Source organism: Siphateles boraxobius, unplaced genomic scaffold (genome assembly GCF_051911475.1).
Source record: "Siphateles boraxobius isolate OS27281-9 unplaced genomic scaffold, OSU_SipBor_1 53, whole genome shotgun sequence".
Lineage (NCBI taxonomy): Eukaryota > Metazoa > Chordata > Actinopteri > Cypriniformes > Leuciscidae > Siphateles > Siphateles boraxobius.
In genome coordinates, this window is record NW_027509175.1 from 10,811,509 (window position 1) to 10,825,440 (window position 13,932).

General features: G+C 48.3%; 1 pseudogene across 1 annotated transcript in view; it reads left to right on the forward strand.

Annotated features, from left to right (window-relative positions):
* The first annotated feature begins 3,013 nt into the window (after window positions 1–3,013).
* The window catches only part of LOC143713996 (fibronectin-like), a 45,817-nt pseudogene continuing 34,898 nt past the window's right edge, over window positions 3,014–13,932 (forward strand). Inside the window, exons 1-7 of the transcript XR_013195373.1 lie at window positions 3,014–3,059; window positions 3,570–3,752; window positions 4,290–4,466; window positions 5,184–5,336; window positions 5,486–5,614; window positions 11,989–12,129; window positions 13,724–13,836. The product of XR_013195373.1 is annotated as a fibronectin-like (transcript). The remainder of the gene's footprint in view (window positions 3,060–3,569; window positions 3,753–4,289; window positions 4,467–5,183; window positions 5,337–5,485; window positions 5,615–11,988; window positions 12,130–13,723; window positions 13,837–13,932) is intronic.

Below are 13,932 nucleotides of genomic sequence, written 5' to 3' on the forward strand. Positions count from 1 at the left end.
GTTGCAGAATCTGGGATCGTAACAGGTCTAACATACAAGTTTTCGATTTAGATGAATTAACGAGTTTGCAGAATTCTTCCTCTCCTATAGCAACAAATGAATCAAATTTTTCCTCAGGGAGACTACAATGCACTCCCTGATGCGATACTGTAGTAGACGGTTGCATAGTTATAATTTTTTCCCTGATATTATCAATCTTATAAGTGAAGAACTTCATAAAGTCATTACTGCTGTGTTGCTTGGACACTTCTGGGCTTGAAGCTTTCTTTTTCGTTAGTTGAGCCACTGTTTCAAATAAATACCTAGGATTATGTTTATTTTCTTCTATTAGGGTTGAAAAATAAGCAGATCTAGCAGCTTTTAAGGCCTCTCTGTAAGCAATCGAGCTTTCTTTCCATGAAATCCGAAATACCTCTAGTTTAGTTTTCTTCCAGTTGCGCTCCATTTTTCTGGCTGCTCTTTTAAGGGTCTGAGTGTGCTCGTTGTACCACGGCGTTGGACTATTTTCTTTAATCTTCTTTAAGCGCAACGGAGCAACTGCGTCTAAACTGCTGGAAAGGAGAGAGTTAAAAGTTTCTGTTGTAATATCAAGTTCTTCTAGGCTATCCGGGATGCTGAGATGATGAAACTGATTAGGAAGATTATTGATAAAGCAATCTTTAGTGGCAGAAGTTATAGGTCTAACATATTTATAACACAGAGTCGGCTTTGCAGACTTGGTTAAATGTAATTTACATGAGACTAGCTAATGGTCTGAGATGTCATCACTCAGCTGCAGAATTTCAACGGCATCAACATCTATTCTATACTGCCCTTGCAATGAGTTGCTTCTTCAAAGCTCGACAGTTAGCTAACAGTGTAAAGTTCTCCAAAAAAGACACAAGGCATAACTTTTCTTGGATTCCACAAAGAAACTTTACTTTTCTTATTATACTGTAAAACTGTAACAAAGAGCAAAAGACAAATAGAAATGAGATCAAACCAATACAGATATCTAAAGTACACAATTTATAGCAACGGAAATGCTAAGTCATAACTAATAGCCATGCTAACTATCAATTTAGTCATTTGACATGAGAAAACTCCAATAAACAAAAGCTATGCCAAGTACAATTACTTTTAACATTTTTTAGTAATATGTACAGTACTTACGGACAAATAGTATCCAAGGCAACAATGTAAAAGGAACAAATGCAGCAGGAGAAAACAGCACTGGCACTCTGCTCTGCAGCACACTCAACTAACTGTTGATGGAAACTTACCTCAGAAAGTGAAACTTAAACTAAAGCTACTGCTGCTGGTTAGCCAAAACGGGGCACTGTTGCACAGACAATTATGTTTTTTAAAAAAAAAACTCTTAATTTACTTCAGAGAGGTCAGAACATATTCCATGTGATAGTATTAGATCTAGAGTATGATTACGACAATGAGTCGATCCTGACATGTGTTGTCTAACTCCAATTGAGTTTGCAATGTATTTAAGTGCCAATCTCAATGCATCTTTTTCATTATCTACATGTATATTAAAATCACCAACAATTACATTTACATTTATTCATTTAGCTGACGCTTTTATCCAAAGACACTTACAATTGCTATATATGTCAGAGGTCGCACGCCTCTGGAGCAACTAGGGGTTAAGTGTCTTGCTCAGGGACACATAGGTGTGTCACAGTGGATTCGAACCCGGGTCTCTCACACCAAAGGCATGTGTCTTATCCAGGTTTCTGTCAAACACAGCACATCTAGATTATAATCTGAAATCATATCATTAACTACGAGCGATTTTGAAGTAAGGGATCGAATATTCAGCAACCCAAGCTTTATCATTTGCTCATCTGTATTATATCTGTTTTTTATTTGTTGAACATCAATTAAATTTTTAACCTGACATTTTTTTGGATTTCCAAATTCGGGGAACAGACACAGGCTCTATATGATGATATCTAGGTGAAAGAGGCTCTATGTAATGGGATTTATCTGACCTTGGTGACGTGAGGCCGCTAGCAGACGGTCGGTTTAGCCCAGGGGTGCCCAACCCTGCTCCTACCGATCGACTGTCCTGCACAGTTTATCTCCAACCCTAATCAAACACACCTAAAGCAACCAATTAAGGTCGTCAGGATCACTTGAAAATTAAAGGCAGGTGTGTTTGATTAGGGTTGGAGATGAACTGTGCAGGACAGTCGATCGGCAGGAGCAGGGTTGGGCACCCCTGGTTTAGCCAGTCTGTCTGCTTCCTGAACTGAGCCCCAGATTGTCATGTTTTAGCTCTAAGACTATGAGCCAAATTACTAGAGAGAAGAGCAGCACCAGCCTAGGAGGGATGAATACCATCTCTTTTCAACAGGTCAGTCTTGCCCCAAAAACTTTTCCAATTGTCTATGAATTCTATATTATTCAACGGACACAACTTTGACAGCCAGCCATTGAGTGAGGCCAATCTGCTAACTATCTCATCACTCCTGCGTACAGGAAGAGGGTCAGAGCAAATAACAGTGCCTGACATCATACTTGCGAGTTCACACACCTCTTTAATATTAATTTTGGTGATCTCCGACTGGCGGAGTCGAAATGTCAGGCGCTCTGGCTCCCGGCAAACATGTGACTATGGTGGCTGGTATCTATTTTCACGTTCCGTGTGATCGAATCGCCAATTACCAGGGCACAATCAACAGAATTCTCAGTGGGTGTTTCACTGAGTCGGGCAAATCGGTTTGTTGAGGTAATCGGAACGGAAGAGTGTTTTTTTGATCCGCGACTAGAGTGATCTCTTACTGTCACCCATCTGCCCTGCTGAACGGGCACTACTTCAGCCGGAACCGAATCATGTAAAGAGTTCACTATACTAGGCGCATCCAAAATAGTATCTAAGGCTCTTGTACTATCCTTACTATCCTCAATTAAAGTTTGGATGCGTGTCTCTAGCTCTGAAATCTTCTCCGTCAGCCTGACTGTCTCCTTGCATTTATCACAAATAAATCCTATAATGCCATCGGAGAAGGCTGAATGAATGCTGTGCACTTGTGTTGGAGGAGGAATCAGCTGCGAGGAGCAAGGTGATGTTTAAATACAAGGATCCGGGGATATTTTGTACGCTATCCAGTATGTTATCCAGGTCTTAGAATCTTTACGTTCATATTTACTTTACAACCTTGTTGAGACTTGGAGGTCATGGGGCCAATGTAGGTTCAAGTCCTTTTTCACCCATTTCTTGTCCTCTTTCTACTATTTCTATGGATAAATGGCAAAAATATTTACTTTTGTGTATTTGGCATGCAAGTTTTACCAGTTTGTACATTCCCTGGGAATTGAACCCATGACCTTGGCATTGCTAGCGCTATGTTCTACTGTTTTAGCTATTGGAAAAAGGCCTAAAACAAACTGTTTTGGCCAACCCATTGACCCTCATTCTGTACCCCTTGACACACATACTGATTAGCTTTCAAAAAGTCGGGGGATGAATATATCATTTTTTTTAAATATTGGCAGAACATGAACCCACATTTCTAATCATTGAAACACTCCTGGTGCCATTAATAATGCTGTCGTCTCTTTGATTTATGCAGATGGACAGTCCCAGGTTTATGGTGGCAACTCTGGTGGGCAGCCATGTGTGTTCCCATTTATTTTTAGTGGGAACACCCACTACTCCTGCATTTCTGAGGGCCGAAGTGATGGGCAGCTATGGTGCGGTACCTCCTCTGACTACGACAGTGATGGCCTGTACTCATTCTGTACCGGAAAGAACCGTAAGTGCATCTCAGAGCCTCTTTCTTTATGTTCTCAGCAGAAGAGACCAACTTAAACCAGCAGAAATGTCTAACGCATTCTCATCCTTTGGCGGCATATGTGACGCCATATGACAAAACGGCGAAATACTACGCACATGGCACCCTTTATCGTCAATATAACACGTACTGTGATGGGTAGGTTTAGGTGTGGGGTAGGGTCTGCGTCTCATATTCACGCTAAAGGATGCCAGTCAACTTTATGACGCTTTGGGTTCGCGTGTTATATTCACGCTAAAGGGTGCCATGTGCGTAGTATTTCTACGTTTTGTCATATGGCGTCACATATGCCGCCAAAGGATGAGAACGGGCTCAAATGTCTATACTTGTCCATACTTAGTTCGGACCAGCCTAGCCACATTTCATGGTCTTTCTAGTAAAGCTGATTGACCAAAGAGTTACAGATGCAACATGGTGGCCTGGTCTTTTCACTTGTAAAGTAATGGGTCAAGATTTCCTTCTTGGTTTGTCTGATTGTTCCTTTCTTTGGTCTTTCAGAGCTTGTGACGACCCGAGGTGGAAACTCTAATGGCGCTCTGTGCCAGTTCCCCTTTAAGTACAATGGACACAACTACACCGACTGCACATCTGAAGGCCGTCGTGACGGGATGAAGTGGTGTGGTACTACTACAGACTATGATGGAGAGCGTAAATACGGATTCTGTCCCATGGCTGGTGAGAATGTTTGATTGATTTAAATCAGCTTTTCTCCTTTTTGAAGTTGTTAAGTTTTACTAAGCAGTTCTCTCACAGCAGTATTGGCTTTGTATGCTAAGATATGAAGTTATTGCCTCTAGAGGTAACAGAGGAAATAGTTCCTAATAGTGGAAATATATTAATAGCTTAGAAATAAAATCTTACACTGAAACTTTAAGTATACTGTAAATACTGGAGGATTTGAGCACATAGCTGTGTAAAGATCACATTTTTACAGTTTTCATGTACTCAGTGTGCCATTAGGAGTATAACTGTATGTTGTTATCTCTTTAAATTTACTGGTTCTTTTTAATACATTCAGCTGAAGTCAGGTTTTATAGACAGTAATAGCTTTTTTGGCCTTAATTGGTCATTTATTTGCTTGGGCCATGACACTCAGTGGCCTGCAAATGAGTTCTCGAGCTGTATTTAAGAGCTATTAAGGCAGTTGGAGTTTTTAAGACCATGTAATGCAGTACTGATTTGTGGCTCCGCTGACTGGATCTATGGGGTCCGCCCCTGTCAGGGTTTTAAGCCTGGCTCCACTCCAGACCAGACATGGTTCCTGGCTTTGTTCCAGGGAGAATGAGATCAGAATGAACACCAAAGACTACATGCATTCAGAATTGACATCCTTGTTTTAAGTATTTGGTTTTTTAATGCAATCATAAATGACCTTTCATCGTTTTAATCAAGCTCATGAAGAAGTCTGCACTGTTAATGATGCCATGTACCGTGTTGGTGACGAGTGGGACAAGCGCCATGACACACTTGGTCACATGATGCGCTGCACGTGCCAGGCCAACGGACGCGGGGAGTGGAACTGCATTTCATTCACTCAGCTCAAAGGTCATTAGATGTTCCGAAATACACTTATCTTACAAATATACTGGTAATTTTTTAAAAGTAGTTCTGGAAATGACAAAAGACATCATGAAATTCAATAAATACAAACTCTGTTATCATAAAGTTGTTCAAAAAATTCTTGCCTATTTCAGACCAGTGTGTTGTGAATGGACAGACATATGACGTGAACGAGACCTTCGAAAAGCGTCATGACCAGGGCTACATGATGAACTGCACATGCTTTGGACAAGGCCGTGGACGCTGGAAATGTGATGCCATCGGTAAGCAGGCTATGTTCAGCCTTTTGTTCTCTTTCCTTTTCCTAACCTTTTTTCTCAAAATGTAAGAATTTCCCTTCATACGTTCAAAGTATTTTACAACATGAATGGTCATGTTTCCTTCGGTTCAAATCGAACAGACTCGTTTTAAACAGTCTATTATTTCTTTCATTACAACTCTGACATGTTCACAAAAACGTCTCGGTTACGTATGTAACCCTCGTTCCCTGAGTAGGGAACGGAGACGTTACGTCGGATGACGACGAATGGGGTTTCGCTTAGAAAGCCTATCAACTTCGAGTATTACAAAACGAGCCAATGGCAAATAAATGCCATGGGTCTGCGGAATTTGCATGGCGTAACTCCGCCCCACCTCGTGGGTATAAAAGGAGGACGCCGGCAACAGGCAGATATGTTTCTTCGCTGAGGAGCCAAGACTGAGCTCAGGCGATCCCCGCGGTACAGCGGAAAGTGGCAGGCAGACGTAACGTCTCCGTTCCCTACTCAGGGAACGAGGGTTACATACGTAACCGAGACGTTCCCTTTCGTTGTCACTCCGAGTTACGTCGGATGACGACGAATGGGGTTACCAGTCTAATCACGCCACCTTCTCAGCTGTCTTCCAGTGCCCTGCGTAAATCTGAGATCCCTGTCGTGAGACTGGCACGGACGAAGGACTCCTATTTAGCACAGGAATACCAAGGTACACTGGGGAGCATATCCCAAGTTCAGGGGAAATATGCAATTACTGCCAACCCAGAGGGGGGGGACTTAAAGAATACACATGTGACCCGAAGGAGACATGGAGAACACTGGGGTGTCCAGCCGCAAGTGGAATATTTCAACCCCAGGGGTGGCAAGGTGGCTTGCCAAGGGAAAGACACATGCTCGGGAGGCTTACAGTGGAAATACACATGTGGGGGTCGCTCAGGGGAGGGACCATGCACACGGGAGGCACCTAGCCGACGCACAGGCAATAGACACTGGCGCCAACGTCAGGAGTGCTGGAGGAACTTAGGGCTTTTTGGGGAAGCTCACCTGAGGAGAATATCGCACGCATCCAGTCCGTGGAGTGGAATGGCGAGCAAGCGAAGACACCTGAGCGGGTCCAGTACTAGCTGGTTGAAGCGAGTACATGAGAGGACACTGGCTCCACTCGGAGATTGTAGAATCTGGCGAATGTGTTAGGTGTCGCCCAGCCTGCAGCTCTGCAGATGTCTGTTAGCGAGGCGCCATGCGCTAAAGCCCAAGAGGATGCCACACTCCGGGTGGAGTGGGCAGTCACACCAAGGGGGCACGGTCGACCTTGCTGCTGGTATGCCAAAGCAATGGCGTCCACTATCCAGTGAGACAACCTTTGCTTGGAGAGAGCCTTTCCCTTCAGCTTCCCACCATAACAGACAAAGAGCTGGTCTGAGGTCCTGAAACACTGCGTCCTGTCTACATAGGCGCGGAGGGCGCGTACTGGACAGAGCAGTGCCAAGGCTGGGTCTGCCTCCTCCGGGGGCAGCGCTTGCAGGTTCACCACCTGGTCCCGGAAGGGAGTGGTAGGAACCTTGGGCATATATCCAGGCCGGGGTCTCAGGATCACGTGAGAGTAAGCCGGCCCAAATTCCAGGCACGCTTCGTCAACGGAGAATGCATGCAAGTCCCCCACCCTCTTGATGGAGGCCAATGCAACCAGGAGCGCTGTCTTCATAGACAGGAACTTAAGCTCCACTGATTGCAAAGGCTCAAAGGGAGCACTCCGCAGGGCAGTTAGAACCACTGAGAGGTCCCAAGAGGGAACGAGAGGAGGGCGAGGAGGATTCAGTCTCCTCGCTCCTCTCAGGAACCTGATGATCAGGTCGTGCCTTCCAACAGACTTACCTTCGACTGGGTCATGGTGTGCGGCAATAGCGGCAACATAGACTTTCAAGGTGGAGGGAAACAGCCTTCGCTCCAGCCTATCTTGAAGGAAGGAAAGCACGACACTAATCGAACATCTCCGGGGGTCTTCTCGGTGAGAAGAGCACCAGTTGACGAAGAGGTTCCACTTCAACGCGTAGACGTGTCTCGTGGACGACGCTCTAGCGGAAGTGATGGTAGCCGCCACCGTAGGTGGAAGGGTACTCAAACCTGCTTCGTCCCGTCCAGGAGCCACACGTGGAGGTTCCAGAGATCGGGACGAGGGTGCCATAGGGTGCCCCGTCCCTGAGAAAGGAGGTCCTTCCTCAGGGGAATCGGCCAGGGAGGTGCTGTCGCGAGGAGTACTAGTTCGGAGAACCAGGTCCGGGCGGGCCAGTATGGCGCGACCAGAATGACCTGCTCCTCGTCCTCCCTGACCTTGCGCAGGGTCTGCGCAAGAAGGCTCACTGGGGGAAACGCATATTTGCGGCCCCGCGGCCAGCTGTGCGCCAGTGCATCCGTGCCGAGCGTGCCCTCGGTCAGGGAATAATACAGGGCGCAATGGGTCGAGTCGTGAGAGGCAAACAGATCTATCTGTGCGTCCCTGAACTGGTCCCAAATCAGCTGGACCGACTGGGGATGGAGTCGCCAATCTCCCGGGAGGGGCTGAAGCCGTGAGAGCTCGTCGGCTGCACAGTTCAGGGCTCCGGGGATATAAATGGCATGAAGCGACCTCAGATGCTTCTGACTCCATATGAGGAGGTGGCGGGCGAGTTGCGACATACGGCGGGAGCGTAGACCACCTTGATGGTTGATGTACGCTACAGTGGCGGTATTGTCTGAACGGACTAGTACGTGTTGGTTCTTGAGCACGGCCCGGAAGCGGCGCAAAGCAAGACGTACGGCCAGCAACTCGAGGCAATTGATGTGCCAGAGGAGGCGGGGTCCTGTCCAGGAGCCCGCGGCAGCATGTCCATTGCACATGGCACCCCAGCCCGTGGAGGAGGCATCTGTCGTTACAACAACATGCCGCGAAGCTCGTTCCAGGGGCACTCCGGCCCGTAGAAAACTGAGGTCCGACCACGGGGTGAAGGTCTGACGGCAAGACGGAGTAACTGTTACTCGGAAGGTGCCGTGTTGCCATGCCCACCTCGGGACTCGGTCGAAGCGGTCTCATAAGAAGCAATCCGAGCGGCGTTGCCACGGCTGCAGATGCCATATGCCCCAGGAGCCTCTGAAAGAGTTTCAGTGGAACCGTACTCTTTCCCTCGAACTGTCTCAGGCAAGTCAGCAGTGACTGCGCGCGCTCGCTCGTAAGCTGCGCGGACATGGCGACTGAGTCGATATCCATACCGAGAAATGAGATCCTCTGCATGGGGCAAAGTTTGCTCTTTTCCCAGTTGACCCGAAGGCCCAGACGAGCTAGGTGCCGGAGCACTAGGTCCCTGTGTTCGCATACCTGGTCTCGAGAGTGAGCTAGGATCAGCCAGTCGTCGATGTAGTTCAGGATGCGAACCCCGTGTTCCCGAAGGGGAACAAGGGCTGCCTCGACGACCTTCGTGAAGACGCGAGGAGACAGGGCTAGCCCGAAAGGGAGAACCGCGTACTGGTATGCCTGCCCCTCGAAGGCAAACCGAAGGAACAGTCTGTGTCGAGGGAGAATGGAGACATGAAAGTAGGCGTCCTTCAGGTCGATTGCTGCAAACCAATCCTGGGGCCGCACACATCCGAGAATGTGTTTGGCTGTGAGCATCTTGAACGGCAGCCTGTGAAGGGAACGGTTCAGCACACGCAGGTCCAGGATTGGCCGTAACCCACCGGTTTTCTTGGGGACAATGAAGTACGGGCTGTAGAAGCCGGTCCTCATCTCGGCCGGAGGGACGGTCTCGATCGCACCCTTCGCCAGCAGGGTGGCGATCTCTGCTCTCATGATAGGGGCGTTGCCACCGACCAAAGTGGAGCGGACTCCCCTGAAGCGGGGAGGAGACCGCGCGAACTGAATCGCGTAGCCGAGCCTGATCGTCCGTGTGACCCAGCGGGACAGGAGGGGAAGCTCTAGCCAGGCTCCCAAGAACTGTACCAGCGGGGTCATACGGACCACAGACTTCCCACCGATGGTGCAGCAGGGCGGAATGACTGGCCCGGACGTGGACGGCATAGCGGCCCGGTGTGGGGGCACAGTCATTAACCGCGCCCTGACAGAGGAGACCAGGGAAGGAAGAACGTTCCACGGGGGTCTGCTCTGCCAGGGGGCTGGCGACAGAGGCGGAAGAGAGCGGCACGGTCCGGGGACGGCGCGCACTGTCAACCGGCTCTGGGACAGAGGGGGACGAGGGGTGCACGGCTCGGAGGCGGCGCACCGTGTCGTCCGAGAACTCTGTGTGCTCAGGGATGGGAATGTTACTTCTTTTTTTAACCAAATTAGGGTGCTCACCCGTGGGTGAGCAGCGGGGAGTGGAGAACAAAAGATTCCGGGGGAAGGAGTGGTCCTGCTACCATCTCCTGAGAAGTAATTTTCAGCATCCCTGAGCAGCCCGTCTCAGGAGCGCCGCTTGACCCAGCGTTTAGCGGGGGGCGGGGCTGGAGAGGACTGGGGCGCCTTCTTACGACTTCCTCTGCGACCGGGCGTGGGTGGAGGCTGCTGCTTGGGCCGGGCGGGAGGGGCGGGAGCCGCAGGAGGGCGCCCTCGGCGGCGAACAGACTGAGGGACCTGCCCGGTCGGCTGGGTGGAGGCAGCAGCGGGCCGTCGGGGCAGAATATGCTTAATGGCCTCAGTCTGTTTCTGGGCGGTGGAGAACTGTTGGGCGAAGTCCTCCACCGCACCGCCGAATAGGCCGGCCTGGGACATGGGGGAGTCGAGCAGGCGAGAGCGCTCAGCGTCCCGCATGTCAGCCAGGTTCAGCCATAGGTGTCTCTCCTGGACCACAGCTGTGGACATCACCAGACCCAGGGAGCGTGCGGTCACCTTCATCGCCCGGAGGGCGAGGTCGGTGGCGGCGCGCAGCTCATCGAAGAGCCCTGGGTCCGTCCTACCCTCGTGCATGTCCCTTAGCATCTGCGCCTGATAGACCTGCAGAGTGGCCATGGCATGCAAAGAGGCAGCCGCCTGTCCCGCCGCTCTGTAGGACTTCGCCACTAGGGTAGACGAGAACTTACAGGCCTTGGATGGGTGCTTAGGCTCGCCGCGAGAAGAAGCACTCTGAGGACACAGCTGCATCGCAACAGAGCGCTCAACCGGGGGGGGCCCAGTGTACCCACGGGCGGCTGCCCCATCGAGGGGAGGAAAGGCGGATGAAATCAACGAGCGGTCGCGGGAAGACATGGGAGTCTTCCAGGACTTCGAGATTTCATCATGCATGTCCGGGAAGAAAGGTATTGGGGCAGGCTGAGGACGGGAAGCCGCAGCTGCACCCAAAAACCAATCGTCCAGCCGCGAGCACTCAGGGCAGGGTGGAGGGTTCCACTCCAAACCAATGCTCGCGGCCGCCCGGGAAAGCATGGCCGTCATCTCTGGATCGGACTGAGCCACAGCCGTATTCACACCCGAGGGTGGCAGCTGTGACGAGTCGTCACTTCCAGACGAATCAGACCCGCCTAGTGATGCTGCGATTGACATCGCATCTTCCTCTGGAGCGCCAAAGGACACCCGCGGGACCTGAAAGGACGGTCCCGCGGGGATCCCCTGAACGCTCGCGGGTTGCAACACTGGAGAAGGTGCTGCGGGGCACGGACACATAGTCGGCGCTTTGTTCCACACAGTCACCCTCAGATCACCCTGGCCACCAGCCGAAGTAGAGCCTCTCGAGGAGGCGCTAGATCGGGGTGTGGATGAGGGGACTCTCACTCTTGCGAGATCCTTGAGTCTCGATCTAAGTGTTGCGATGGTCATGTTCCCACAGAAAGAACATGACTCATCCACGAGCGGTGCTTTAGCGTGATCAAAGCCCAAACACACCAAGCAGCGCTCGTGCCCATCAGAGTCAGACACCAGTCGACCGCAACCAGAAGTGCACGGGCGAGGCATCTTTAAAAAGACGTGCCGCGTGCAAGCTCTTTTTGTGAGAGAAACTCAGTGCTGAAGCGCCCGCGGAGAACACACTCGCTGGCAAACCACGCTCAGATAAGCAGGAAGTGTGCACTCGCCGGGAGATCGCCGTCACACCAACACTGGAGAGTTGCTCGTCTCGTAAGAAGCTGACAATCAGAGATAGCTTAAGGAGTGAAGAATTACACTTGGCTCCGAAGCGAAAACATATCTGCCTGTTGCCGGCGTCCTCCTTTTATACCCACGAGGTGGGGCGGAGTTACGCCATGCAAATTCCGCAGACCCATGGCATTTCTTTGCCATTGGCTCGTTTTGTAATACTCGAAGTTGATAGGCTTTCTAAGCGAAACCCCATTCGTCGTCATCCGACGTAACTCGGAGTGACAACGAAAGGGAACTATTATTTTTACTTTGTTTATACAAACCATTTTTTCTTTGTCTTTAGACCAGTGCCAAGAACCCGAGACCATGGTGTTCTACCAGATTGGCCAGACTTGGAACAAGGTCATCCAAGGCGTCCCGTATAGATGTTCCTGCTATGGTAACGGCATTGGAGAACTGGCCTGTGAGCCTCTACAGTCTACTGGTAAGAGATCATAACTGTGTGTGGGTGCTGTGCACATACGAACACCGTTTATTGTTTATAAATCCTGATATGTTTGTGACAAAATTCATAAATCAGGCCAGTGTGGTTGGCGCAAATGCTTTATGTTGTAACATGTATGAATTAAATTGAAAAGAAAGATGGATTAGAGATGCTGTTTCTTTTCTTCGTTGTAAGCCTGCCATTTTTTAGTGGTGGTGACAAAATCAACTTTTGCAAAAAGTAGTGGGGGCATGTCCCACCTGGAAATAACACCTGTGCAACTGTCACTTTCCCACAATTACCCTCCTTTAACTTGACTAACACTTGATTATGCATGTTTATTTTTCTTTTAAAAGCCTCAGATGGTCCCACTAAAAGAGCTGTCACCCATCGTTTACCAATTAACAACCTCTTTGAAATTCAGCAGATGTAGATCAACCTCCATCTAACCTCTCTATAGAGGAAACATTAACCATTTGAAATTAGGCAGATAGGACAGAAATAGCTTTTTTTTCTAAAGATGTTTAGCAGAATGTCTGGGCTTCTATTTTCAACAAAAAAAAGCGATATATTATACATTTAAGTTACTAGGGCTTTCAACCTCCCAAAAGTACCATAAAAGTAATTTATATGACTTGTGCACTACTGTATATTTCACATCTTCTGCAGACAAATGACAGCTTTGTGCTAGAAATGGAGTGAAATTTTAGTCTTTATTTATTGAAAATCATGCCTTTGAACAACATTAGATTTTTATTTTAATCTTTGGTTTTGGCAACTGTTAAGAGTTTTATTTTAGTCTATGGTTATCGCAAACTTGTGATTCTCAAACAGCATTTATAGCTTTCAGTGCCGTGGATTGATGTTCAGTTGTGATTCTTTGCAACCAAATAGCCTGTAGGAGTATCAATAAGTAATGTAAGACAGGTTGCCATTTGTTTGCAGTTGCCGTTTTTTCGAGGAAAGTGTGAACAGCATTTTTACGACCTTCACAGAACCAAAAAAGGACAGCTGCACTATGTACTAACTTAGACCATCTGTAAATGATTGTCTTTAACACTGTATATTGAAGGTTGTGCTTTTGAAGGGTCACTGTGAATTTGTATCTGGGTGACCATCTTCCTGTTTCAGCATAATTTTGATTTTGACACCAGAAAGACTGATGTATTTTCTGCCAGAGGTGAAAGGGACATCAGAATTGTTCAAAATGATCTCACCGCGTTAAATGCATTCAGCTATTAACCAAATTCTGTGAAGGCCTGGGGATAATAAAGGGTAAAGTGGTGCAGAATGTTATGGACCGGTGTGATTTTTAACACCGCACCCATGCAATCATCCTCTGTACTGTTTAACCCCCCTCACTTGACAAACTGGGGTCATTTTGTTCCATTTTCAGACATCTGGCCAGAAATGTTTCGACTGTCTTATCCAAACTTCTTTTCAAATTCTTAATGTGAAACAGACTGTTTTCTTCTTTTTTCCCCTTTCCTTCTCTGTGAATTAAATACAACTTCAGAGTAAATGGCCTTTACAATATAAAACTAGCTAATCAGTCAGTTAACAATCATTATTTGTTTATCCTCCTCCTCAAAAGCTCCTGTTCGGGTCATCATCACAGAAACTGGAAATCAGCCGAATTCCCATCCCATCCAATGGAACGCTCCCTCGTCTGCTCACATTACGCAATACATCCTCAAGTGGAGAGTCGTAAGTCTTTTTGTTTTGTATTTTCGCATTGAGGATTTTCAGATCTGGATTTTTCTGGTAATATAGTTTTATGTCAGTAAAGAAGAATCCAACAGC